Source organism: Lagopus muta, chromosome Z (assembly GCF_023343835.1).
Source record: "Lagopus muta isolate bLagMut1 chromosome Z, bLagMut1 primary, whole genome shotgun sequence".
In the NCBI taxonomy this organism is placed as follows: domain Eukaryota; kingdom Metazoa; phylum Chordata; class Aves; order Galliformes; family Phasianidae; genus Lagopus; species Lagopus muta.
In genome coordinates this window covers 33,641,303-33,654,255 of record NC_064472.1, presented here as the reverse complement: position 1 = coordinate 33,654,255, position 12,953 = coordinate 33,641,303, and the positions used below count along the sequence as shown (strand labels likewise).

At 33.5% G+C, this 12,953-nt stretch overlaps 1 protein-coding gene across 1 annotated transcript in view; it reads right to left on the bottom strand.

Annotated features, from left to right (window-relative positions):
• Positions 1–12,953, bottom strand: part of ADAMTSL1 (ADAMTS like 1) — a 405,621-nt gene that overhangs the window by 307,703 nt on the left and 84,965 nt on the right. The gene's annotated exons all lie outside the window — the stretch shown is intronic.

Here is a 12,953-nt window from a genome sequence, read left to right as displayed (position 1 = left end):
TCAGTTGTTCACCCATCACATTGTGTTTTTTGTCTAGCTGTATACTGGACATTTTGTCCTGAAGTATGATGTGAGAAGCAGTATCAAAAGCTTTGCTGAAATGCGAAAAAATTCTATCTACTTGTTTGTCTTGATCAGTCAAGTGTGTAACCTCATCACAAATAGAAATGAAATTTGTTAAACAGTTTCTCCTTGTGAACTTGTGTTTGCTGTGACCAATGACTACACTGTCTTTAAGGTGTTCTTCAGTAACTCCCAGAATAGCTTCCACACTATTGCCAGGTGCTGAAGTGAGGCTGAAAGGCCTGTAATTACCAGAATCTCTTTTCTTACTCTTCTTGTGACAGTATTTGCCAGCTTTCAGTTGACAGTCTCAGTTCAAAAAATAATTGAGAGAGGTCTCCCAGTGATGTCAGCCATCTCTTTGAGTATCCCGGGATTAATTCTAGTGGGGTCCACAAACATATACAATCAGCTGGAGCAGCAAATCCTGCACAAATTCAGGATTGGTTGGGAGTTAATCATTACTGCAGTCCTCATCCTCCAGTTCCAGGCTCTGGGAGCCCCAGACCTCATCACCAACATTATGACAGAGGTGATGAAGAGTTCTCATTTGTTTGTGTCCCTATTTTGTAGGTGACGGTCCTCATCAAGTAATGGATGAACACCTTTTTTTTTTTTTTTTCCTCTTTAAAAAGAGTGAAATTGCAAGGATATCTTTTTCTCTATTAGTGCAAGCTCTTACGTCTATTAAGTTGAGTGAAATTATTTCCACTACATGTGAAATATTCATAAAGCCTACTAACAAATGATACATATTGCCAAGAGCAATTCTAATAAATTTTTCAGTTTTTATCATTTCACAACATAATTGAAGGCAATTCAGCTTGAAAGAATAATTTGTTTTATCAGAATTGGCAACTAAGAATATTTCGTATTTTTTTTACAATGAAGACTGCAACTCTGGTGTGAATTAGCCACGTGTAACAGTCATAAATGCATTTTTTATTTTAGATACTGGCTTATATTTCTGCACAGCAATATTGACACACTAGTAAAGGACAACAGTGGAGTTTCTGGAAATCTTTGTTTCTCCATCTAAAGAACAAGAACGTTTAATCATGAATGTTAGATATAGTATTTCTGCATATATTTAAGATAAGCACAAGACTTAAATATGAACTGTAGTTTTTACTTACTAGTGCTGCTTTACTAATTTTATTTTGCTAAGAAGAAACCTCATGCTCTATTGTTTTTATCCTTTATTATGATTTTTTCCTTTTGTTCACACCTGTGTGAAACCAGATACCATATTTATCCTGGTTCCAGGTATCCTAGCAGAAAACACCAGAAAAAGAGAAAAAGAAGGGCTTGGGAGTACCACAAATATTATACATAGTGTCCAAGGGAAGGATGAAGTACAGATTTGCTACTCCCTGCAAGTGAGTTGATATTGCTTTATGGGAGGAGGCAATACTCCCTGCCATCTGGGAAGTGAGATCAGAGTCCATGCAGCTATAATGGCAAAACTAGAAGGAGACGAACGAATAAAATTAATGTGGGAGATGGGAATACCTCGTTATGAAGTGGGTAATGGGAAGAACTAGGAGTCCTCGAAACTAAATTATATGCTGGTTTTGCCTTTGATATAAAGCCACATGTCTAGTAGTATATAGGGCATCCCATTATTTTGGTAGTTTTGAGCTTCTCTGTTGTAATTTTCAACTAACTAACTAACTAAAGATATTTCCATAAGAGAAATGGAATTTTACAAGTTGGGGTTTTAAAATTCATACTTAGCCTTCCTTTTTCTGAATAATATTGAGAGACATGCTGATAATATGCTCATATTACTGAGTTATGTCAATGGAAATCCTTTGCAGTGTTAGAGAAAAAAAAAGGAAAAAAAACATAATAATAATAATAATAATAATAATAATAATAATAAAGAAAAAAAAAAAAGAAAAAAAAAAGAAAAAAAAAAAGAAAAAAAAAAAGAAGCAATGCCAAGAAGGGAAAGAAGCCTTGCTACATATTGTTTTCGTAATGAAATTTATGGATGAAATGTGTCCCTGAAATAGTTCATTTTTCATTAATAAATAAATAAATAAATAAAACCCTAGAAGGGACAAGAAATGCTCAGTGATAAAATTTATTTCACAAACAAAAATCTATGGTTTTATTTCACTTAGAAGTATCACTCCCTACTTGTGATTTTAAGATAAGCAAATGTGATGGTAATATTGATTGAGTGAGGTTTCTTAAAATTCTATGCTTCTTGTTTTAGAATTGAGATAACAGACAATGTAAGAAAAGTGATTTGTTATCAGTGATTCATCTTCCTACACTGTTTATTTTGTTCCTATGTAAATAAACTCAAGATTTTGCAAAATCTTCTCCTTCCAAGAGAGAGAGCCTCCAATTTTTAAACAATTTCTAAATGGCTTACAAGAAGAAATCATACCTGCTTCCCTATTGCATAATCTTCCTTAGTTATAAATTAAAAAAATAAAGACTTTCTAAAGGATGTGTTTGCAATATCAAAAATCTCAGTAGAATACTGTTAGCTTTTAAGTCTTATATCACATTTATATTCATGTTTATTTGCTAATAATTACATGTTAGGGAAGTGGATACCAGAGGCACTGAACAGAAAGAATACACAGAATAAGAGAGAAGAATAAATACTTTTAGAAACTGAAGATGAAGGAAGATGAGAAATAAAAACCAAGAAAAGCAATAATGAAAACAAGAATTCGTTATTTTGCTCAGCAAAAAATTAAATCTTGAAAAAAGGAGAGAACTGGGAAGTATATAGTCTTTTAAAATTGTTCTTCTCTTCTTAATTTTATAACATATGTATTGCATCTTTGAACAGTAGTTCTTCCCAGGTGCAGTGTATAATTGCAATCCATACAGTGGCTAACGAAATTTAGACCTCGTAGAGGATGGTGATTTTGACTGAGAGATGGAATTAATTTATTTGAGAATCAGTAAATTGGATTAATATCTAGAAAGACCATTTTCCATTCCTTAAGCTTTTTTAAAACTATATATATATATATATATATATAATAGTTTCATTCTCTCAGGAAACCTATTATCATTGTAACACAGCCTATTCCTTCAGTTGATGCACAGAATATCTGTAGAAGACAGTCCTGAAACATAGGCAACTGGGCAACTCAGACCTCCCTCAGAACTGAGAAAACCACACAAAGGAAGAGCAGCCTGACACTCAGCCACATTTTTACATGAGACTTAAAAGATAAGAGGTTTATAGTCTTTCTTGACCTTGCAAAAAGCATAATCAAGAAAAAAAGTTGCCTAGAATACCAAGTTTTTCTAAATAGCTGCTAGCTATCAAACAAACTTGCTTAGTACCCCTGATTCCTCAAGAAAAGTTAGAGTTATGAAACAAAAGAATTACTATTGCTGTACTTAATCTTCTGTGTTCTTTTCTACTGTATTTATCCAGTTTTCTTTTTCTTTATTGTCCAATGAAGAATTTGGTTGAACAGAGATGGGCACGAGCCCAATACCCTGACCCAAATTTAGAAGCAGTTATGGTCCAGCTCTGAATCTGAATTTTGAAAGCTGTTTTGTCTTTGTACCAAAGTCCATGTAAAAATTAAAAACATGCAGAGATCTCACAGAACAACTCTGTCACTGTTAATCATTCTGAACACTCCTTATTCTTACATGGCAAGCCAGAAAGTTATGCACAATTTGAAATCTATTCTATAAGTTTCCTTCTGGGAATTTATTGAGTCTGATCACAACATTTTTCTCACAGGAATACATTCAACAAGCAATATTATCCTGTTTAACTGGAGACATCAGAAACTGATGATCTGAAAATGCTGCTTTTCTGTACTGTACATTGCACAATATTAAATTGGCTATTCATAAATGTTCAGAATTTTCAAGGCTTTCTAGTTCCTCATGGAGAAATATGCAGGACCAAGTAATCAGAGTCCCTGTCAATGTATTTCTAATCAAGTTGACAATTTGAAGACATTACTGTCATTAAATTATCTCATGGTTTAAATCAGACAATCATGGTTAATGTGATTTGGCAAGTAAGGTAGACTACAGAACAAGAAATCTGACTTTTAGGCACAGGCTGAATATAACTTCAGCTTGGACTTTTCTTTCTCTTTCACCAGTTGAAACCTTAAAGGCTGGACTGGAGCCATGAAGATGATCGTTCTGCCCCTGAAAAACGTCCTTTCTTTAAAATTTAGTTTTGCTTTGATTCAGTTCAAATAATTGTTTTCTTGTTTTCCTGTTTTCTCGTTTTCTTGTCAAAGTAACAAAAGTAAATAAAACTGCAAAAAAAAAAAAAAAAGTTTTGTTTTGTTTTGTTTTGTTTTTGGTGATGATAAGACTTTTTCCATTTTTTTCATTTCTAGGTCACTGCAACAAGAATGAAGGAAAGGGAAAAAGGTTGTAATAAACCTGTCACAGGTGAAAAGGGCAATGTTTATGTTCCCAGTGACCCTATATCACAATGAGAAGTGTACCCATGGGATTAAACCACTTTCTCATGAGCATCTTTATTACTGACATGCTGGACAGACACCTGCCGGAGTGTTACTATATAGACTTAACAACTTGTGAAAAGTCAGGAGGAAGCTCAGATGATGGTGATACAGATTACTCATGCATTCACAGCAAATATTAAGCTTGTAAGACATCCAATATTGGGGGTAGTATTAATGTTTTCCTCTCTCTTTCATGTGATACTTTGCTACACTTGGAAGAAAGTATCTCTGCTGAAGATAGAGGAGACTCTTCTAGATCCAATCTAACTAGTATCAGTAGAATTTATCCTACCCATTGGTCTGCTTTGAAGTGCAGTTTTCTTTTTTCATATAATTGGGGTTTTCTTTGAAAACAACTCATAAAGATTGGATTTCCAGCTTTTTCTGGTTGCTACTTCATGTCTTACAGCTCTTGCTTCTTACTGTTTTGTCCTCTTCTTGTCAATTGTCTTACAAATGGGCAAAAGTGTTGTCTAAATTTGCAAATGAAGTTAGACATAAACTACCATTTTTTCAGCACTGCAATGTCTTCTTCAGATATCTGAAAATAAAATTACATTTTCTGGGGAACAGAAGACAGAGGTAAAAAGAAAATAAAAAATCTTTAGCCCTTTTGAAAACAAGGTCGTCCCGAGAGCTGAATATCAACAATAGTGCTTTCTGGCACCAGACTTTCCAATCTCCGCAGATATTATTGTTTCTGAATTAACAGTCTGTCTCTTAGGAAACTAGCTACTGTTTGTAGTGGTTCTGTAGGTTTAGAAATTTGAAAGAGAAAAGGAGGTTCCTATTTAGCTTCTCTAAAGGTATTCACAAAGTGCCTCAAAATTCAAACCCAAACTGCAAATTATTTCCCAAGGGAATGTTTTATTCAACAGTGAAATGTTCCCACCAGAAATCTTTTTGCTTGTCTTGAAATATATTTAATCTCTTCTCTTTCTTCCCCTTCTTTCCACAGAGACTGAATTCATGATTATCTTAATGGGAATGCCCTGACTTCTTTATAAAGCTCTGTGAAGGAAATGTGGCTTTGTGCTAATTATTTTCAGTCCTTAAACAGCCACAATAGATGAGTCTGGTTAATGTATTCATTAAAGGAATTATTTAAGCTCCATTTCAGTCTCTCATTATAAATGAACAAAAGAAACAAAAAGTGATTTGCACTCAAGAATTACAGCATGAAGTGTCTGTTAAACAAAACCACCAGCTATTAACATCTTGGACAGACATTAGCAATGATGGGGATAAATTTGTAAAGCATACACACGCCTACACTTGACCCACTGTGTACCAACAAGGGAGAAAGCCAATATGGCCCCATTAAATGGAGTGGCAAAAACGCAGTATGTACAAAAACACACCAATTCTCCTGCTGCCAAGCAATCTTGGCAACAAACAAACAAACAAATAAATAATAAAAGTAGGTGGAGGAAGGAGACAAAGGAGGAGGAAAAGAAGAAGAAAAGGAGGGGAAGGGAAGGGAAGGGAAGGGAAGGGAAGGGAAGGGAAGGGAAGGGAAGGGAAGGGAAGGGAAGGGAAGGGAAGGGAAGGGAAGGGAAGGGAAGGGAAGGGAAGGGAAGGGAAGGGAAGGGAAGGGAAGGGAAGGGAAGGGAAGGGAAGGGAAGGGAAGGGAAGGGAAGGGAAGGGAAGGGAAGGGAAGGGAAGGGAAGGGAAGGGAAGGGCCAGACTGTGAGAGAATAGAGGGTGAAGTCACAAAGAATCAAACAAATCAAAGGTATACAAATCCTTTTAAATCCTGCTTATTTGAGTCTTAGCAGTAGTTATGACAAAATGCACAGTTGAAAGGTAATGTCATGAACAGAAAAATAACATTTTTTGGAGAACACGATCTAGTTTCTCATTTACTGCATAGTAAGAAAATATTTGAATATATTTGGGTATGGCTTTTGTTCCTCAAACAGGTTATTTTTTAAAGCAATCACACTGTAGTTTAGGCCAGATTCTATTCAAGACATTATTTTTCTAAATATTTCAAATAATACCATTGCTTGAAATACTAGAAAACAGATACACATTTTGCTATATGAATCTGTTTTCTACCATTTCTTCCTTTGCCTCACTTAGTTGACATCAGCAGTACCATTTTTAAAATTATGAAGTAGCTTGTAAATGTGAAAAATCAGTATATCTGATCTTATCTGACTTTCTCTCAAAACAAAACAACTATTCAAAAGTGTATATATATACGAAATAATGAAATGAGTTAACCCTGTTTAGAGATCAAATCATTTAAAGTTGTTTTTTTCTTTCTTTACTCTTATCTATGCTCAGAAAGTTTCTATTTAAGCTCAGTTACAGAATCCTCTAGGTTTCTTCTCTCAACTTTGACTACAAAGTTGTTGAAGAGGAATCACTGGCGAGTTCTCCAAAATATCAATTTACTGGGACCCTTGTACACAATATTTTTCTTGTGAAAATAAGTTTTCACAATGATTACTTTCACATTTTCTTCAGTACTAGCATGTTAGGCTTTTGAAACCGATGAACAGTGAACATCAATGAACTTGAAGGTTAAGAAGCAACATTGTGCATTTTGCTTAGTGATTGCTGAACTTCATTACATAATAATGAACTCTGTAGAAAACAATTTCATCTAACACTGTGGATTTCAACTGAAACCACCAACACACAGAGTTCAAGTACTGCCAATGGAATGTTTATTTTATTGTACATCTATAATGATGAATGAAAAATAATTGCAATTGTCACAATATTAGTCTTTTTAGAGTGGGCAACCTTAGGCAACACTTTTTCTTTACAGTCCTGTAATACTGTTGTAACTCTGACCACCTTTATTAGAGATTAGAACTTCATGAATGTCCTTCAAGAAACCTAGTGGTGAGTAATTACATATATAGTAATTTCTGTTAAGCAAATCATACAGCTAGCTAGACGCTTCAAACAGCTGACAGTGGAATTAGTAAACAGTAGTAACATTATATGAACTCATCTGCAATTCAATCAGATAGGTTGTAATTATTTCATTTATTTGTGATTAGACATTAAAAATTCTATGAATATGTTTTTTCTTTACTCGCTAGCTAAAATATCATTGCTTCCATCAATGCACTGATTGGCTTTGTTTTTATTTTATTATCAGACCAATAAGCTTTTGTACATCTTACCCAATGCTGAAAGAGAAGCCAACATTTTCTCATATTTTTGAAATATTAAAAAAAATTATAAGAGAAGTTCAAGAATGAGTATATTCATGGACCAAGATTTTGCATGAATCCTTCTAGTTGTCCTTGCATTGTAAGATTCATAAAGTCTTTTTATTTACATTGGATTTTATATCCTGTATTTATATATATATATACGTATCCTGTATATATATATATATATATATTTAGATTTTTAATGTTTTCTGCCAGTAGTAAAACTAGTTTTAACAGTTGTAATAGCCTTTTAATCCTGAATAGAATGGGCATATTAGAGCTGGGCTTTTTAAATTTCTCTATTCTTATAGAGTTGAAGTTTTGCTTTTTTTCTCTCTTCATATTTTGTATACCAAATCTTTCTCACTTCAACAATGAAATCCGTTGTTTCAGTCTCTTGTAAACAGAATTTCTAACTTCTCTCAAATCTTTACACATTAAATTGGGAGCTGAATGGTTTTTGGAGATGTCTTCTTTTACATGTTTATGGCTTCTTCTCTGTCAGAAACCTTAAAGGATCAAAATCATCTGCAATGAGATACACAGCTGTCTTTCATGCAAACTATGCTATTTGAAAAACATCTTTAATTAATATTCTGCACAAATGCTTTTCATAAAACAAAATAAATTACAGGAAAGGCAGAGAATTTACAAGAGACTGCTTACTAGGTTCAAAATTGTTCAATTTTCACTAATTTGCTCATTTAATAGAAGAACCTTTTTTTCATCCTTAATGTAACTGAGTGCAAGTTTTCCCTTACATATAAGTTTCCAACTGGCTCAAAGAGATTGTTCAGAATTTCATTTTTACATTGTCTACTGAAATTTTGTTCACTGGTAGTTATAAAAGCTAATCAAACTCTCAAAATATATTCGTTAAACAACTTTTGTAAATTTGATTTGACAATCTTCGCAATTCTGTTTGTTCTTACTCCAGTAGTATTCTAAACAATGCTTTGTCAGTTTCACAAAAAGTGTTCCTAAAGATTGCTGATGGCCATGTATGGTCCTTCCCTTTCTTCTTCCAAGTAAATGAATCCCAGCTTTAATGATCCATTGAAATGTCTAAACAATGCTCTGTTAAACTTTAAATTTAGGGTTTTTTCCCCAGCATCTTATTAAACAGTAAACCAAGAGACAAAATCAGTAAGTGTGAGATTCTGTGGTGAAACCGTGCAATTCAAAACCTGAATGACATCCTGTGAACAGATCTGCTTATGAATAACCCACAGCCAGACAGCAAAACAATTATTATATCACACTAAAATTTGCTCAGTCATAGCATTGATTAAATCTGTGTAAAATGAAGAAATTGCTTTCATTTGGTTTCTAAAGAGCAAACATGAAGATTAAGAATTACCTTCAGATTTGTTTCACAGTTAAGTAAGACTAAGGTTAAATGAGAACAAATAGGACCGTACTTCATCACACCACTGTTTGTTTAGACAGTTTTCTGAATCACAGATGAAGGAGATGCTTGAATGAACATAATAGTACTAGATGTCATCATTTTTTGCTTATAATGATTATAAAATAGTTAATTACAATTACAATTGCAAATTATGAAGAAGTGGAAACACACTGAAAATTAATCACTGTAAACCTAAGTAGAAATGTAGTCATGGTAAATCTTTTAAAATCATTTAAAGCTGTCTAGTCAGTACATAAATGTATCTGCCTAAATATAAAATCCAGACATGAAACAAAAATTAGTATATACTCCATGTACATCCATTCCATTGGATTATTCTTTTATTTATTTGCATTATTAACTTTCATTACTCAATTCCTAAAAATTAAGTATTGGAATCTTTCTTCCTTCTCAAGTTTGTCCATGCTCTGTGCAACACAAAGGAATTTGTTGACATTTGCTTCTGTCCTATTTGAGTATATGCTCTGTTAAAGATAGAAATTGATTTCATTCCAGTATGAAAGCCGGGAATTGAACAAGCAATTCTTGTCTTGACACATTAAGTTATTTTGCACAGTCCTTTCTTAATATCAAGTGGGGTTTATTCTGCAACAACCTCTCCAGGAGGACTGGTGGCAAGAAAAAAAAGTAATTCAGAAACTGAATTTGAAACTCAAACAGTGAAAAATGAAGTTGTAGATCATGTTGATGACCAGACTAAAGACTTCTGGAAATACCTTCTATTTTCTTATATATAAAAAGAGATTTTCCCAGAAGATTAAAAAAAAAAAAAAAAAAAAAAAAAAAAAAAGCATATACAACTGTTCTGGAGCAATTCCTCCTTTTGATAAATGTACCTCAGCCATGCTGCATACATCTGAGAAAAAAAATAAAAGAAAAAACAATCTATGTCTTAACAGACATAAGGCCTTGAAATTACCTTAGTTTGGCCCTTTTTTTTACTTCTTTGGGCAAAAGTTTTAATCAGACAAAAGCAGAAATCATTTCATATGTACAGTTATATATTACTTTTATTATTAATTTTGAAGAATAGGACAAAATTCAGAAAACTATTTGGCAAACTTCAGAAAAGAATTTTTTAAGGATAGTTGTCTAAAAAATCTTGGCATGCTGCAGGCATTTTATCCAACACATGAATATTAATGGCACCTTTTTCTAACCCCAGAGATGTGTTTCTTCGAAAAACATCTTAAACATCAGTAGCTTCAAAAAGTAATGCCTCCTATTTGTTTCCATGGAAACTAAATCAGATATAAAGAGCACACTAATGCTATTTGAAAAAGCAAAATTCTCATTATTTCTCAACATAGCCACCACCTTTAATTAGTATGCATTTCTGCCAGTGATGAACAAGAGCCTGAATGCTGGACTCATAAAAACCTGTACTGGTGGAGGTAACCTACAGTCACTGTCGCCACTTCTGAACTGCAACACCCACCACCTCACTTGCTCGCATCCACTGTTTTCTCTTCATAAATATTCAGCGTATGTTGTTAAATGTCAGTAAGTGCCTTTTTTACCACATGGAGGATTTCAATTCCACACCTTTGCTTCATACACACTTCCATTTCGGACACCATTGCGTCAGACTGTCTCCCTGCCTCAATCTGCCACACGGCAACAACATGTAGTAGAACATTGGTGGGAAGGTTCAACCTCTACTGCCATAACACCAACATCCACCTCTGGTATTGCTGGCCAACGTAATAACATAGGAGGCATTACTTTCAAAATAGTTCCCATATAAACCACTGCAGGAATTTACAGGATATCATGAACCAGGGAAATCATCACTTAATTCATCTTAGATAATTGTACATTCTCTCTCCCGTAAGCATTTTCTCAGCTATTAAAACATTCTCAGCCATCTGTGAGCACTCTTTCAAGATTTAGCAGAACTAAAGAGAGCTTTCTTCCTATAACTTTAATTTTATAAAATGAGAAACATGATCACTAGAGTATATTTCTATTATTGAAATAATGGGAGAAACAGGTGTTTTCCAATAAGAATTCTGTTCCCAGTTGCACTGTTGCATTAAATGGATTTCCCTACTACTCTTTTGCCTGACGGTGACCCAGTTCCAGAGCTGTTATTCATGTGGCAGCAGGAAAAATTTGAAACACTGCTCAACATTCTACTTAGTGTTTTGTTCTTAAGTGTACAGATCACTTGGGTTTTACTCAAAACACTGTTATCTATACTACTGTAATACTTACATCATTTAAACTCTACTCTGTGTGGGTTAGAAGGGAGTAACTAACGGTCATTGATTTGATGAACTTTTTATGGGCTTGTAAATTGCTTCAGAAAAATAAATGTGTGCCTCCACCTACAAAAAGCTTCATATTTCTAAAACCAAAACCACAAATGGTTTTGAAGTCGCTCAGATATTTGGTTTCCTGTTTTTCCCATCAGTTTCATTTCTCCCAGGAGAAAAAAGTGCTGAAACTCCATTAAGACCGACTGACTGTTCTTACAGCCTTTCCAGAGCAAGAAGAGGCAGGAAATACTAGAAGTCATATTGTAAATTTTCAAGTATTTCCCAGCCAAATTTTGCAGATTCTGGTGGCTCAGACAAACTTTGGAATAAATGTAGAAACCTTTAAAGGACTTTTGGAAACCAAATACAAAAAACAAATCTTCTGAGATATTCTCCTTATCTGTATAGACATACCCAGCCAGAGCTCATTAAATGAGGAGTAAGCAACAATTTGCAGAATTAATTTCCTTGATAAAATAATACATACATTGAATAAATGCAAACCAAATCTAAAATAAACTAAATTTACTTACTTTGTTTCAAGCTAGATTGTCACATTTTATTTTAAGGAATATTTTAATTTAAAAAACATTACAGTGACTTATGGATTTAGTTTTCTGACTTGTTCTATTTAATTTGCAGGAAAACAAAACAAAACAAAACAAAACAAAACAAAACAAAACAACAACCTACCAAAAGAAGTAAGGAGAGAAAGTAATGGAAGTAGTTGCTTCTGGATAACATTTTATAAATGTTTAATTTGGAGTCATTTTGAAAGTACAATAGATGGATAAATCTTTGTCAACTGTACAGGAGTCTTTGTCAACTGTAAAGGGAAGGTGTATAGATTTTTAAGTACTGGAACCTTTCTTTATGACAGCATAGACAAAATTGCTATTAGTTGTCTTTCAAATGAGAACACATCAGTTTGATGCCTTATAGTATACTTAATAATTTTCTTTATTGTTTTTTGTGGGGTTTTTTTTGTTTGCTTGTTTATTTGGTTGGCTTGGTTTTTGTTGTTTTTGGTTTTTTTATTCGCTGGGTGGGCTATTATTACTACTTTTTGTAAAGTTATAAATATCTTTGTGGAATAGAAAATCAAAAAGTTGGATTCAAATATTAAATGCAGCTTTGCTGACATGAAAAATCATCTGTAAAAGTAACTTATGCAAAACAATCTACTAGTAACTTGTATAGGACAAACAACGATATGTAGTTACTCTGCCTGCTTAGTTCTTATCCTTTTTCTTATCTTTTGCACATAGCTATTGCAGTAATGCTGAATATTTTGGGAGACCTCTCTTCTAGTAAAAAACCTTTGGTTCTGAAGAATTTATTTGCTTCTGTAATAAGAGACCATTGTTTCAGATTACCTGGCATTGTCAGGAAATGCTTCTCAAAAATGACTTAACTTTTCAACAGCTTTTCTTTAAATGTATTTAATATTATTGTATTTGCAGAGAAATTTTGCTGACCTTCCATCCAGCAGTAAGGCATTGGTCAGCTCATATTTGTTTGATTTCTCATTCAA